This window comes from Chenopodium album, chromosome 2 (genome assembly GCF_948465745.1).
Source record: "Chenopodium album chromosome 2, dcCheAlbu1.1, whole genome shotgun sequence".
NCBI lineage: Eukaryota > Viridiplantae > Streptophyta > Magnoliopsida > Caryophyllales > Amaranthaceae > Chenopodium > Chenopodium album.
Window position 1 is genome coordinate 33,376,496 of NC_137835.1, and position 14,098 is coordinate 33,390,593.

At 37.5% G+C, this 14,098-nt stretch overlaps 1 non-coding gene across 1 annotated transcript; it reads left to right on the forward strand.

Annotated features, from left to right (window-relative positions):
* The first annotated feature begins 13,609 nt into the window (after positions 1 to 13,609).
* On the forward strand, positions 13,610 to 13,716 carry LOC145607445 (small nucleolar RNA R71). Its single transcript, XR_014105564.1, has one exon. It is a non-coding gene; the product is annotated as a small nucleolar RNA R71 (small nucleolar RNA).
* Positions 13,717 to 14,098: the final 382 nt, after the last annotated feature.

Below are 14,098 nucleotides of genomic sequence, written 5' to 3' on the forward strand. Positions count from 1 at the left end.
ACAACTCACCAACTTTGCTACTATATTTTAATCCTCAAGTACAACTACAAATACTAGTATAAGCTTCTACCAATGTCACTCTAAGTATCCTCATGCTAGACTATGAAAGATATGTAATACGTCTTGTAATACCCCATATTTTCATACGTATTTTTCTAATTAATTAATTAAGAATTATTTTATAAAAAGGGTATTTTAGTATATTTATTATTTGGAGTCAAAATAATATTTGAATTTTGGCGCCAAAAGTATTTTGAAAACTAATCATTATTTTGGATAAGATTTATTATCCATTTATCCTATTTTAAAAACCGAATTATTTATATTTCAGATATTTTAATTAAGGCAAAAACTATATTTTATTATTATTTTAATAGGTCCAAAAATCCCAATTAATTAGCTAATAATTTCGGATTTTCCTATGTGAAAATCTGATTTTTATTTAGTTAAATTATTTGGTGAATATTTAGTATTTTATTACTTAATTATTTATTACAATAAATATTATTTACACAATTATTTTTAATTCCTTAAAACTAGCAAAATATATTCCTAAATACTAAATAGGAGGGCCGAAAATATGAGATTAGGAAAGCTCAAAAATTTCGGCCATCCCATGAAGATTTTGGGAAAATATTTTGGTAATTTGTATTTTTAATTATCTTCTTAAAATCTCCTATTTTCCATAATTCTAATTCTCCATCTTTTTGATATCCAATTATTATATTTTCTTGCCATTCATTCTTCTTAATTATTCCCCAAGCAATCCCAATTTCCTTAATATTTTTCATGACATACATACGTACCTTCCATATTCAATTATACACAATCCCTTCAAATATCAAAACTTTCCTTAAATCTTTGCTCACTTCTCCAAGTAATCTCTTAAACTCTAATTACCATAATTCTTCCTACATTTTCCTACCATAATTCATGCTCATACTAGCCTATAAATACCCCTTCATACCTCTCACATTCTTCACACCAATTCTCTTCTTTTCTTCTCCTCAATTTTACACAAATCATCCCGTTCATCTTTGAAGCCAATTTTCGGGCACTTTTGGTCAGTTTTTGGGGTAGTGACGTTTCACAGAAAGTTGTTCCTTTCGAAAAATCCTTTAGTTTAGGCTCAAGAATCACCCAATTAGGAGCTATATCAAAGGAGTTATAGCCTCTGAAAGTTCTGCCTATTATTTCCTAAGCAAATCCAATTCTTTTCTTCTCCGTTTCTTTTATTCAATTATTATTATTATTATTATTATTATTATTATTATTATTATTATTATTATTATTATTATTATTATTACGATTATTATTATTATTATTATTATTATTATTATTATTATTATTATTATTATTATTATTATTATTATGGGAGATTAATATGAAATTATTATAAGTATTTTTAATTATATAAAATCAGATTTTAATAATGTTCATGTTGAATTAATTTAAGAAGTTCATGTACATATAGTTGGGAGGGTTTAATTTAATTATTTGTGATTATTTGTTAACCTTATATTGATTAAGGTTATATTTAATTGTAGGGTGTTTTTGATCAAGCTACTTGAGAGTTCTTTTGAAGTGTTGTTGGCTAAGTGAAGATCAAGGTAAGTTAGGTGGCTAGATACCTTGAAAGTGATCGATTTGAATGAAAATGTTTGAATGACTTTATGATGAATTGAATTAAATTGAATTGAATTATGGTTTATGAATTAAAAGTATGTTTAAAAGGTTGGTTTTAATGATTGAATTGGAGTATTGATTTTTATAACATGTTTTGATTAATTAATTTATTATTCATGTTTAAAAAGGATTGATTTTGAAAGTAAGTTGGATTTATGGAAAAGGAGTTTGGATTGTTTTCATTAAAAGTTGAATTATTGGATTTAAAAGAGGATTTATTGAATCATGGATTTATTATTATTTATGCTTTATAAGCATGTTGGCAATCCCACTATGCGGATTTGGTTTATTGATAAGGCCTTGGACTTTGCATGACCGGGTCTGTCTTCAAGAATAGTCTTGTAACATAAGGAGACTAGCTTGGGGGGTGTGCACACTTGGGAGAGGAATTGGTTTTAATATGAGGAATTGGTTTTTAAATAATTGGAATTGGTTTTATTGATTATTGATATTGGAATTATTGAGAATTGGTTTTAAACCATGAGTTTGGAATTATTGGATTATTTATTGGAAATTGGTTTTAAAGCATGTTTGCGAATAAATTGAGTTTAATTATCTTGCACTTACCGTACTTATCATATTTTGCTAACTCGTACTTCTTATTTGTTTTGGTTCGCCCTGTTTACCGTAATGGTAAGCAGTGTTGCTTATTTCAGGTTGGAGTCAATAAATGATGCATTGGAGTCCCGGGATTGGTTTTCACTAAATTAGGAATTTGGTCTTGTATCTATTTTGAGTACTCATAACATTGGTTACTATTATGGTTATTATTAATAAAGAAGAGTATTTTAGTTTTCGCTGCAAAGTATTGTTATTTTTAGTAAGTTGAGTAGCCTTGCGTAATCACGCGGCGGTAATACGCCTAAGTCTATCTCTACGGTATAATTATACGGATAATACTAGTATTTCCGTTGAGGGAGATTTGGGGGTGTTACACGTCTACTCGTATTTATAATCTACATTATACTTTTTATATATCAAATGTACAATGTAGTTGTAATCATTAGCTTTATCACTTTATGCTATATTATAGTGGATTGGTGGACTCATTGCCTCCCGCAGCTTTAACCCATTTTTATTGGGGGTTTTCGCGTCACCATATCATGTCTCCTCTCTCACTCTTTATTTTTCTGTCATTTGCTTTTCACATTTAACGTTCGTGATTTTAATATAGTTGATTTGCAGCTCCTATCCCACATCATATCCTAAGTCCAAAATTTAGCATAAACATTTTGGCGCCGTCTATAGAAATACAACTTGATTAAAATCTCATCCCTACAAAAAACCCCTCAAAACACACTCAAATCCATATCTATCAACAAGCTACATCTACTTCCATTCATAGTGATATCGACCATTTAAAAATTATTTGTCATCTCGACATCATGATAGCCATCATCGACAAAAGTCACCGATGGCGAGATGGTGATCGTCGACCAAGTGATAGCTTAAATAATTTAGGGTCTCTAGCCATATTGGGGTCATCGTCAATTCGACACCAATTACTGTCAATTAGTAATCGTCCTCGTTGATGGAGATAAGCTAAGTGATGTCATAGTTGAAAGGAATGGTGTCCTTCGAACAAGTGTACTATTCCGTTAGTGGGTTCAGAATTATTAGAAAGCTAATATATTCAGTAAGGTCAAGTGATCGGAATGCCTATATTAATACTATAGCTTAATCTTGATTGAACCCTTCGGGTCACACCCTTAGCAGTAAACAAACCGAATCGACGAATTAATTCGAAAGAAATTAATTCGTCGCCCAAGTATTAAATATTTAGACGTCGGTAATTTGAGCTTGGAGCGTCGAAACCGAGCGTTGGAGAATCTCAAATGTCGAGCCAAAATTTAGGATTTGGCAAGACGGGAAAATGCTTCAAGTAACAAGTAAAATCCTAGCCACTCGAATGGCTAAAAGAGTGTGCCAAATAGGAGCGTGCCACGTGGCAGCACACATGGCAGCGTGCCACGTGGCAGCGTGCCATGTGGCATCGTGCCATGGTGGCAGCACGCCACGGTAGCGGCACGTGTGGCAAGGAGCCATGGACCCGGGTGACGGGTCATGGACACTGGCCAAAAGAAAGTGGCCCAACCGAACCCAACTTGGGGCTCAAGGTTGGGTGACACATGGTTAGCTCACAATGCATGTGAGTTGCCTTGGGGACCAAGTGGGAAAGTGGTCCTCACCTAACCATGTGACACTTGTTAATTATTCCTTGGTTTATTTAACTAAGGATTGAATTCATCAATCTTTCCATGTGGGATCTTTTTGTGAAAATGTCCCACATTGAAAGATGAGTTGAATTCACAAGCTATCCTTCCTTATAAATAGCCAAAGCATGTCTTGAGAATTCTTTGCTTGAGTAGGAGTTCAATAGAGCATTGCATTAGCAAAAACTTTTAAACTCATATAATACTCGGGTTTTGGTCGGACCTCGCTAACCTCGAGGTAACGGACCTAAAAGTCGCTAGTAGTTTTTGTGGGTGGATTTCCGTAGGAGGCTCGCGTATTTTAGGAGCTTAAGCTTTCAAGTAAGAGCCCGACTTTGAGGGCGAAGCACGCTTCAAAGGTAATTCCGATTTTATCCTTTTATTTTATTTGTTATGTTTTATGGTTTTATTAATTGCGAGTGGTTCTTTGGGTCAGGGTTGTTTCCGCGGTGAGTCGGACTCACCAAACCCCAACAACGGTATCGGAGCCTCGCTCGTTTATTTTCAAAATCATAATTTTTTCAAGGTGTTTTTTATGGCTTAATTTTTCTGGTATTAAGTTGCCAATCAGATTAGTAGCTCGTTTTATTTATTTTAACCTCGTATAAGAGCTGTCTTCAGCTCTCAAACCCAGATTTCGACCCAAAAATAGTGAATTTTGGGTGGAAAAGGCGTTATGGAAATGGTTTTACCCTTTTAGGACTCGGTTTTTAGCCCAAAAACGACCAGAAATGCACTTTTCGAGGGATTTTTCGTTTTGACGAAAATTTTTAAGTCTTTCTAACCTTGAAAATTAATTGCATATTTATGGTTATTATGTAATTGGTTCAATACATATTTTATATGCAATTTTAAACCTCTTTAGGCATGATTACCTGGTGGTAATTTGTGTTTGAAAGCTTAGTTTTATTTTTCACATAATTGCAAACTAATTGCATTAAGTGTGAAATTGTTGTTCTGTGAGGCTTCCAAGTACTAAAGATTCAATCTTTAATTATGTTAAATGATTGAAACTTTGAGTTACTATATTTCATGAATTTTTGTTGAACTTTGTTGATTTAATCATTTTTTAGTTGATTGGAATCATAAAGTTTGAAACTTGTAATAGAAATTTGTTTATCTTCATATAGGAAGATATAATTTTTCAAGGATTCACAAGTATTAAAGTTGGAATCTTTATTGAACTTATGTTCATTTTTCCAACTCCCTTTTATTTTGTCAAAAACTCAAGATTTAAAATAATTAAATTGATAGTGAGTAATTGCCCTCTTATTTTTTTTTTGTTGCACCAAGTTAAACCAATTTAATTAAAGAATGGTTCTTGGGAATTATTTTGGTTAGATGCACTTTGAAAATTTTATTTTAAGTTAGACTTGTTTAAATTTTCATTTTGCTCGATGAATTAGTTCTAAAATTAATTTAGAATTAATAATAATGTCACGGAAATTTTGGGATCAAAGTCCCGTGGCAAATGACACGCAAATCAAGGCGTAAGCACCCTTGGCTAGCCGGGCTGCATAGAAGCCCGCATGTGGCTGCCAAGGGGCTGACCCGATGGTGCGTGCAGCCAAGTTGTGTCTGGTGCGCACGGTCGCAAGCAGCAGCATCACAGCAGCAACACGCTGCCTTGATGGTGCGTGCGTGCGTGCTGTGGTGCGTGGTGTAAGGGCTGCTGTGGCGCGGGTGTGGTGCACGAGTATGGTGTGCTTGGCCTTGGTGCATACGTCGTGTAAAGGGGCAAGCAGCCGTGGCCTCGTGTCTAGCACCTTGTAACCCGTAGCAAACGCTACTAAGGTGTACCTAGCTAGTGCTACGTGGGGTGGTGAAAGCACGTGCGCCAAGCCGTATAGTGTGGGGTTGTTAGTCAACCTTGACTTTCATGTGGCACGTATAAAGTGCGTGAACCACTTGAGTCCTAACATGTCGTGGCAAAGTGAATAAATTGTTAAGAGAGCATTAGATGCGACGATTTATTCAACAAAGAGTTGCTTGGAGCCATTAGCAAAGCGTTGCTTACCTTAGGAGATTGAGTGTTAAGACAAGCTAAAGCATGCTTAACCACTCTTTGTTTCTTTGGATCTTGGAATCAACTTATTCTTGCCAAATGGGGACAATTTTAATGCGTGGATAAGACGTTTAATAAGATTGAAGATTAGCTTGAATACCTTTTAATTTTCAAACTTATTATGTATTTAATTGATAAATGGTTATACTTTGCACTTATATTTATAGTATTCTAAATCAAATAATATTGTTTCCATGATTGGTAAAGGAAATCTTTGAGAATGATTGACAGGGTAAAGTCGTATCCCCAAATCAAAAATAATTCCTAAATCCTCTAACTAATGTAGATAGGGAAGTAGGGTCGAATCCACAGAGAAACATATCTTTCTATTCCTAATTAACTAATATAATCTAGATTATGAGGTAACCAAAATTTATATTTGAATAATAAACTAAACTACGGAGATCAAGAATAAGGAGAAAATAATATATAAAAGGATCTAGGGCATAGGTTCACCAATAAATAATATTCCAGGGTAGAATATAATAATCGTTCATCAATGCATATATTAATCAGATTATAAAGGGCTTTCGCTACGTATTATAATCACACAATTAATTTACCGGTATTAAATCTCATCTTTCGAATCTCGACTTAACCATTTATAAATTAACCTGCCTATTGAAACTAGACCTAAACATTAATTCTCATCTGTCGAATCTCGAATCAATATTGTCAAACTCAATGCATAAAAGATCAGGCCTAATCTAGTCACAAAGCATTAAATCAATCAATAGGAAATTAATCTAGCATTGATAATCAACAACAATAAATCACCCATTCATATTATTTATGGATCCCCACAAACCCTAGAAATTGAACTACTCACACATAATAGAAACTAAACAAATCAAAGCAATAAAGCAAGACATGATCAAAGGAATGAAATAAACAACTAAGATTAAGAGAAGAGAAATAGTTACCAAAATAAATCTGGAATTAAGAGTAGATTAAGAACAAAGGTATGAGAGAGAGAAAATCTAAGAAAAACAATTAAGAGAGTCAAGAAAGAGTAAAAAGAGAGATCCTAAAATCGTATTACGGAGGAGTATTTATACTCCGTACAAATCCTAAACTAAAACAAACTTAAACGACAAAATTAACTCCTAATAAAATCACGCGCCCGATCGAGCGCGCCTTTTTGCTCTTTAGGTTGAATCTCGCGCCCGGCCGGGCGCGTCACCGGGCGCCGACCTTTGCTTCTCCCGCCCGGCCGGGCGCCAACCTCTTTGGCCGGGCGGCTCTCTTGGGCCACTATTTGGACTACGATTGGGCTCCAATTCTTCGGGCCAATCTGGGTTTCCTTTTCGGGTCTTGAATACTCGGTCCAAATGCCCCGATATCACCTATACCGAGCCCTTAATCACCGGTTCGATGGCTCTAACCGGCCTTGGGCTATAAAATCTGGTCGTGCTTCTCCAGTGCTCGTAATTGTTCTATAATATCTCGGGAAAATACTCCAAAAGTGTAAATCCCTGCAAAAGTTAACCAAATCTACGAAAACACTAGAAAACACCAATTAGTAATAAAAGTGGCTCCAAAGAGCCAAAAACACTACTAATTATGACTAAGGGACGTGGGTAAAATACTATATAAAATAGACACATCAAACTCCCCCAAGCCAAACCTTTGCTTGTCCCTAAGCAAAGATCTCATCAATGAATCAATAAATATGCTTCACCCCAAAAAGTAAAAATCAAGCACAACTGGTTCAGGGTAAATCAAATAAACATGCTTCAAAATCAACCAATCAAATCCATCCAATTACCTTTCCTCCCTAACAATTGTCAAATAGAGCAAACCACAAGAGCATATAGAATTCAAGACTAGTGCTCACATACTCAACTCTCATTTATGTGGCGAGTAAAAGATGTACTCGATCGCTCTCCAACCAACCCTTTTATGTGAACAATGCCCTCCCAACTCACACTCTCGTGTGTATAAAACAATGAACGCTCAACCTACTAGTCGACTCGAAATATGTCAAATCATAACTTGTATTGATAAACAACACTTTCACATTCATACAACTCTATGCACAAAGGTCGGAAGGTCTTTAAAGCTTGTAATGTAAGGCTAGGGTAAAGGGTAGGAATCATTTGGGAACAAGTGAGAGAAAAGCCATGCTTAAGGGAGCAAATCCTAGTAGCACCCATGATCAAAATAAATAATGATCAACATCTCCATAACCAACTCTAACATCAACCAAATATACTCCAATCATAATAAACAATCCCAACTCTTACAATTTCACTCATAAAAATATAATAATGAAGAAGTGGAGTGAATAAACAAACTTTATTTCCAAACTTGAATTTTTCATTGAAGCTCTATTTTTTTCTTTTGATCAACCTCCAACTAGAACATTTGAACATTGAACATTTTTTCCTCTTTTTGCTTTTTTTTTTCCTCTTGAAGTTCACTTATTTTTTTTTCTTGAACTTCTCTTTTATTTCATAGCATCATGCTTTATTTTTTTTTCAAGAAAATATAACTCTCAAACTCATTAAAAATAAACATGATCAAAAACAAAAAAAAAAACTTCTCAAATCCCACCCAAATTGTGCAAATAATAAGCACACTACAAACTCCCTCACCTCACTCACTAATAGCTCCCCCAAGCCAAGCTTGGGACTAGTAACCAATGGGGCAAAATAGGCTTGTAATGTGGCTAATAAAACAACAAAAAGTCAAGGCAACAACATGGGTAGCAAGAAGGGAACAAATGTATCTACAATCATCTGGAGGCCACCTAAAAGAATGAACGCCTTCGTCCTCCTCAATGTGCATAATAATGAATCATATAAACATTACTTATAGTTGCAAATAAATACTCAAATTCATTGACATACCAGGAACTAACACACATTCATAACCAAATCAACTAGTCAAGCACTATATTCACAAGCAGTTGGACAAAATTGACGCATGTTAAGGTTTCAAGGCAATCAAACATCAAATCATGATCAACTAATCCACAATTCTTATCATCATATACCAAGAATCAAAACAATTTTCTCAAGTAAGGGGCACAAGGAAGCATAATTTACAATTTATTGGAACGTATTTTTGGATTTTTTATTTTTTAATTTTTTTTGTATTTTTCATATATAAGAAAGCAATAAAACTAACCTAGAAAGCAATAGATCTAACCTAAGAAAACACACCAAAAATAAAAGAAAAGAGAAAAAGAAAGATACCAAATAAAAAATCTCCCCCAAGCCAAAATCAGACAATGTCCTCATTGGCTCGAGAACTATCCCAACATAGCTAGTCCTGATCATCCTCATCCATCGAGCCGAAGCCTGCACCTCCACTGCCACCTGCACCAGAAGAGCTACCACCAAAATAATCAGCATAAAAACTCCCCCCCGCCGGTCCCCCGAAAGGAATGTCCTGGCCGTACCCATGGAAGGCAGAATAATTAGTGTAAATGCCATGGGCAGTGGGATCCCTATCGTATCCCTGGGGTGGAGGCTGAAACCAATCAGGGTAAATAGCATCGTCGGGAATGTTGCCCCGACGAGCATAATCATCGTACATAGGGTAGAGAGCTCTACCCTGGTTCCTCTCCAGGTACCCTAACCTCTGGTCTATGGAGCCTACCATCCTCCTAAGGTCAGTGTGGGAATGCTCGATACGTCCTAAGGCCTGACCTATACTCTGAAGATCCCAAACTGGGTCAGAGTCAACATGAGGGACGGAGTGAGACATGCGAGGTGGAGAAAACGCCACCTCGGGCTGAGGCTGAGGCTGGGGTGGTGGAATTGGTGGTGGTGGTGCTTGCCCCCTAGCGTTGGAAACTAAAAGATCATATGTGTAGGATGGTTGCCCTGGGGGAAAGGTGGTCAAGTCAGGACTAGGTAGGGGAAAGATGGGCAAAGGCTGCTCGCTCCCAGTCCTAATACACCAAAAGGGTGTCTGCTCGCTATCCGGTCGTACCCACCCCAACTCCTCAAAATACCTAGCAGTCATATAGGTATCTGGTCCACAGTTGGTCAGTTGGTGGGGTCCATCCTCTACAAAACCGGCCTTTTTCACTGTTATTCGAGTGATAAGGCCTCCTATACGGATGGGGGTGCGAGATGTGGTACTGGCCGTGGCATGTCTGCTCAGATGGTGAATAATATACCTACCTATGTTCAATTTCCCGAACCCATACACATAGTGTCCTATGACAGCTAGTTCGTTAGTTTGGGTGTTATGGGGCTCGTTCCTACCTAAAAAACACAAACCCGCAAATCTTTGCCAGATTTTTGGGACACAATGATGAATAGGTTTGGTACTAGCATGTTGGGGGTCGGGGGTAGGCAAACCAGTCAGAGCAAAATAAATGTCACCCATTTTATAGTCCGCATGCCATTGGTGAGGTAACTCAGAATTTAATTCAAATAATTTACAAAATTCTACATAAGTTAAACTAATATTTCTATTGTTCAACCTAAAAATTAAATTCGGCCCATTTCTACTTTTGACAACTTTTAAAGAAGACAAGAATTCACAAGTTAGTTCTCGGTATGTAGGATAGTGCATATCAACAAATTTTCTCATGCCAATGTCATTTAATTAAAAACCGTTTCACAAAATCATACAAACCAAACGATTCTAAAGTAGGGCGTTATAACCACCGAGAAGGAATTACCTCCTGCCCGATTAGGTGTTCTAGCCGCTCCTTTTGCTCTTAGCTAGCAATACGGATCGTCGGCCAGTACGGGAGTTGCAGATTTGGGTCGTATTCCTCCCTCGAACTAGAGCTCCTGCCGAAAATAGACCGAGCCCTCTTTGAAGCCATGGTAGAAATGGGTATGAAAATTGATTTGAAAGAAATTCGAAAATTTTTATATGGAAATGTCGAGGATGAAGAGGGGATTAATAATATGTAAAAAGTTTTGAATTTGGTTGAGAATTGGAGAAGAAATCTTAGAGAGAAGCTAGAGAGAATTTGAGTTTTAGAGAGAAAAAGTTATGGAGGAAGTAGAGTGAAATGAGGAAAAAAGACGAAGAAAGAAGAAGAAGAAGGAGAGGTCGGGGCGTCGCGCCCGGTTAGGCGGGGGCTCGCCCAGTCGGGCGATCTAAGTTGCCCGATTTTACGTAAACTCTTGCGCCCGGTCGGGCGCCCTTCGCCCGGTCGGGCGATCTAACGCTCGAATTTTCGCCTCATCTCGCGCCCGGTCGGGCGGACAAAAATGTCCGTATATGACGAGTTTCGCGCCCGGTCAGCGCCCATCGCCTGGTCGGGCGAAATTACTTGATTTTAAAACCTAGCTCTCGCGCCTGGTCGGGCCCGAGGCTTATTGACGAAATCTCTACTTTCTTCCTTTCTTAAAATTTTGGCTAACTCCTTACTTTCAAACCTGTATAAACACTCATAAAACTCATTAAATTCCCTCATCTCTCCCCTCATAAGAAAAAGAAAGAAAAACTAGTCTAAAAAGCATTAAAAATACGGGTTGCCTCCCGCAAAGCGCTGGTTTATCTAGGTCCCACACGACCTTCTTACCAAGTATAATAAATAGGACCCTTGGCCTAACGCTTGATCGGGTGGTTTCTCACCCGGTCTAGCGGTGTTTAGGCTACGAAGCGGCTTCCTGACATACCCTGTGGGGCACCAATTCACCTTGTCTAGTGGATCCTCCTTGACTTGGATTGGGGGTTCTTCAATGCTACGCACCAAAGATCCTTCTTTGATCAAGGGTTGCTTCAAATTGTCATTGCATTCAACACTTGCAACTCGATATGGCGGAACACTTACCGTAGGCTCAAATTGCACTACTTGCTTGATTGATTCCACCTTTTCGCCCTCAAATCCAAGACCAACAGTGTAGAGGGCTCTTTCTATTGCATCAACTTCCTTTTGCCATTTGTCTATCTCATCTGGAAGGGATGCAACACAAGATACCGCCTCTAAGGGATCTTTTTCAAGAGATTGGGGCTTGTTAGAATAATTCTCAACCACATTAACGCTGAAGCATTTCTCCTCAGTCATGGGGATTTTAGGAGTATTATTAAGATTGAAAACAATTTTATCATCCCCTACTATTAGTGTTAACTTGCCACTTCTCACATCTATGATTGCTCCTGGAGTGTTGAGGAATGGTCTACCCAAAATAATTGGGGTTTGCATATCCTCAGCCATATCAAGAACAACAAAATCAACGGGTATAAAGAATTTACCTACTCTAACAGGGACATACTCTAAAATACCTAAGGGGTATTTGAAAGAACGGTCGGCCATATGTAGAGTAATATTAGTCGATTTTAATTTACCCATATTCAGTTTGGAACACACAGATAATGGCATAACACTAACGCTAGCACCCAAATCACACAATGCATTATCAATTATTAGATTTCCTATATGACAAGGGATAGAAAAGCTACCCGGATCTTTTAATTTGGGTGGAGATTTATTCTGAAGTACGGCACTACACTTTGCAGTGAAAGCTACTGTCTCTACCTAACTAATAGACCTTTTTCTTGTCAATATTTCTTTCATAAATTTTGCATATGAAGGAATTTGTGTGATTAATTCAGTGAAGGGAACTGTTACCTTCAAATCTTTTACCATCTCCAGGAACTTACCAAACTGCTTATCCAAGTTTGTCTTCAAGTGACGATTGGAGAATGGAAGTTTGATAACTGGCTTTGGAGCATTATTGCTCTTATCTGGAGTAGCCACCTTCTCTGGAGTCGTACCCTACAATTTAGAATTAGATATATTAGTAATATGCTTTAGCCCTGCAGGGCTAGTAGCTACATTGTCAGGTTTAACGGAATCAAGATTAGAATTATCTAATAAAACAGGTTCATCAACTCTGGGCATAGAGGGCCCTTCATAGTTTAAACCACTCCTTAGAGTAATTGCATAGGCTTGATCCGTAGGCTTGGTCGGCTGTGCCGGCAGAGCTCCCTGTTGGCGGGCTTGTAGAGTAGCGAAAAGTTGCGCAATTTGATTATCTACAATTTTATTGTGCGCTAGGATTGAATCAATTGTCGCATCTCTACTCTCCATATGCTTCTTCATATTAACTAACATCGCTGTAATTTCCACCAAAGAAGGGTCGGAAGATGAGGAGGATCGTTGTGGTTGGTTCTTCTGGCCAGCATTAGGATGGTAATATTTCTGCTGCTGTTGCTGGGGCGCCTGTGGTTCTTGTGGTGGTGGATTTTGAACATTGGTACTCCGGTAGGAAAGGTACGGATGATTCCGATACCCAGGATTGTAGGTGTTGAGTATGGGTTATTTTGCCTATAAGCTTGAAAGGCATTAACTTGCTCCACGGAACTCCTGCAATCTTGTTCCCAATGACCTAAAATTCCACAATTTTCACAGAAAACCTCATTAGAATTATTATTAATTGCAGAAACATTAGCTACATTAGCAGTGCTAAGATTATCTAATTTTTGGCAGATAGAGGTCAATTGAGCTTGCAAAAAGGATACAGAGTCAACACTATGCTTCCCCTTGTTAGCAAATCCTCTAGGATTCCCATATTGGGAATTATGTATCGCCATATCTTCAATAACCCGACCTGCATCATCAACATTGAGAATCATAAATCTCCCACTGGCTGCAGAATCTAAAATTATTCTAGAAGAATTTCCAATGCCATTATAAAAGGCTTGGATTAACTGCCATTGTGCTAAATTATGATGGGGGCATTCTCTTTGTAGGTCCTTGAACCTCTCCCAAGCCTCATACAAAGATTCATCGGCTTCTTGGGGAAAGTTCTGAATCGCACTCCGTAGTACGACTGTTCTCTCTGCAGGATAATACTTGTTATAAAAATTCAAAACAAGAGTTTCCCAGTCAGTTATACCAAGTGCAGTTCTATTTAAGCCATTAAACCACAATTTAGCTTTTCCAGTTTAAGAGAAGGGAAAGAGAATCTCCCTGATTTGGTCTTGTGTGACCCTGGCTTGCCTGATGGTATTACAATATTGACAATAGTCGGCAATGTGAAGATTTGGGTCTTCACCCTTGGCTCCACTAAATTGCTTCCTCTCTATTATCGTTATAAATTATGGTTTAATTTCAAATTGTACCCCATCAAGAGCCGAAGTGGGAGTGAGATGTGGAAAATCTGAAAGCTTGGGTTGTGAGTAATCACTGAGCTTATTTGGAGCTGTCATC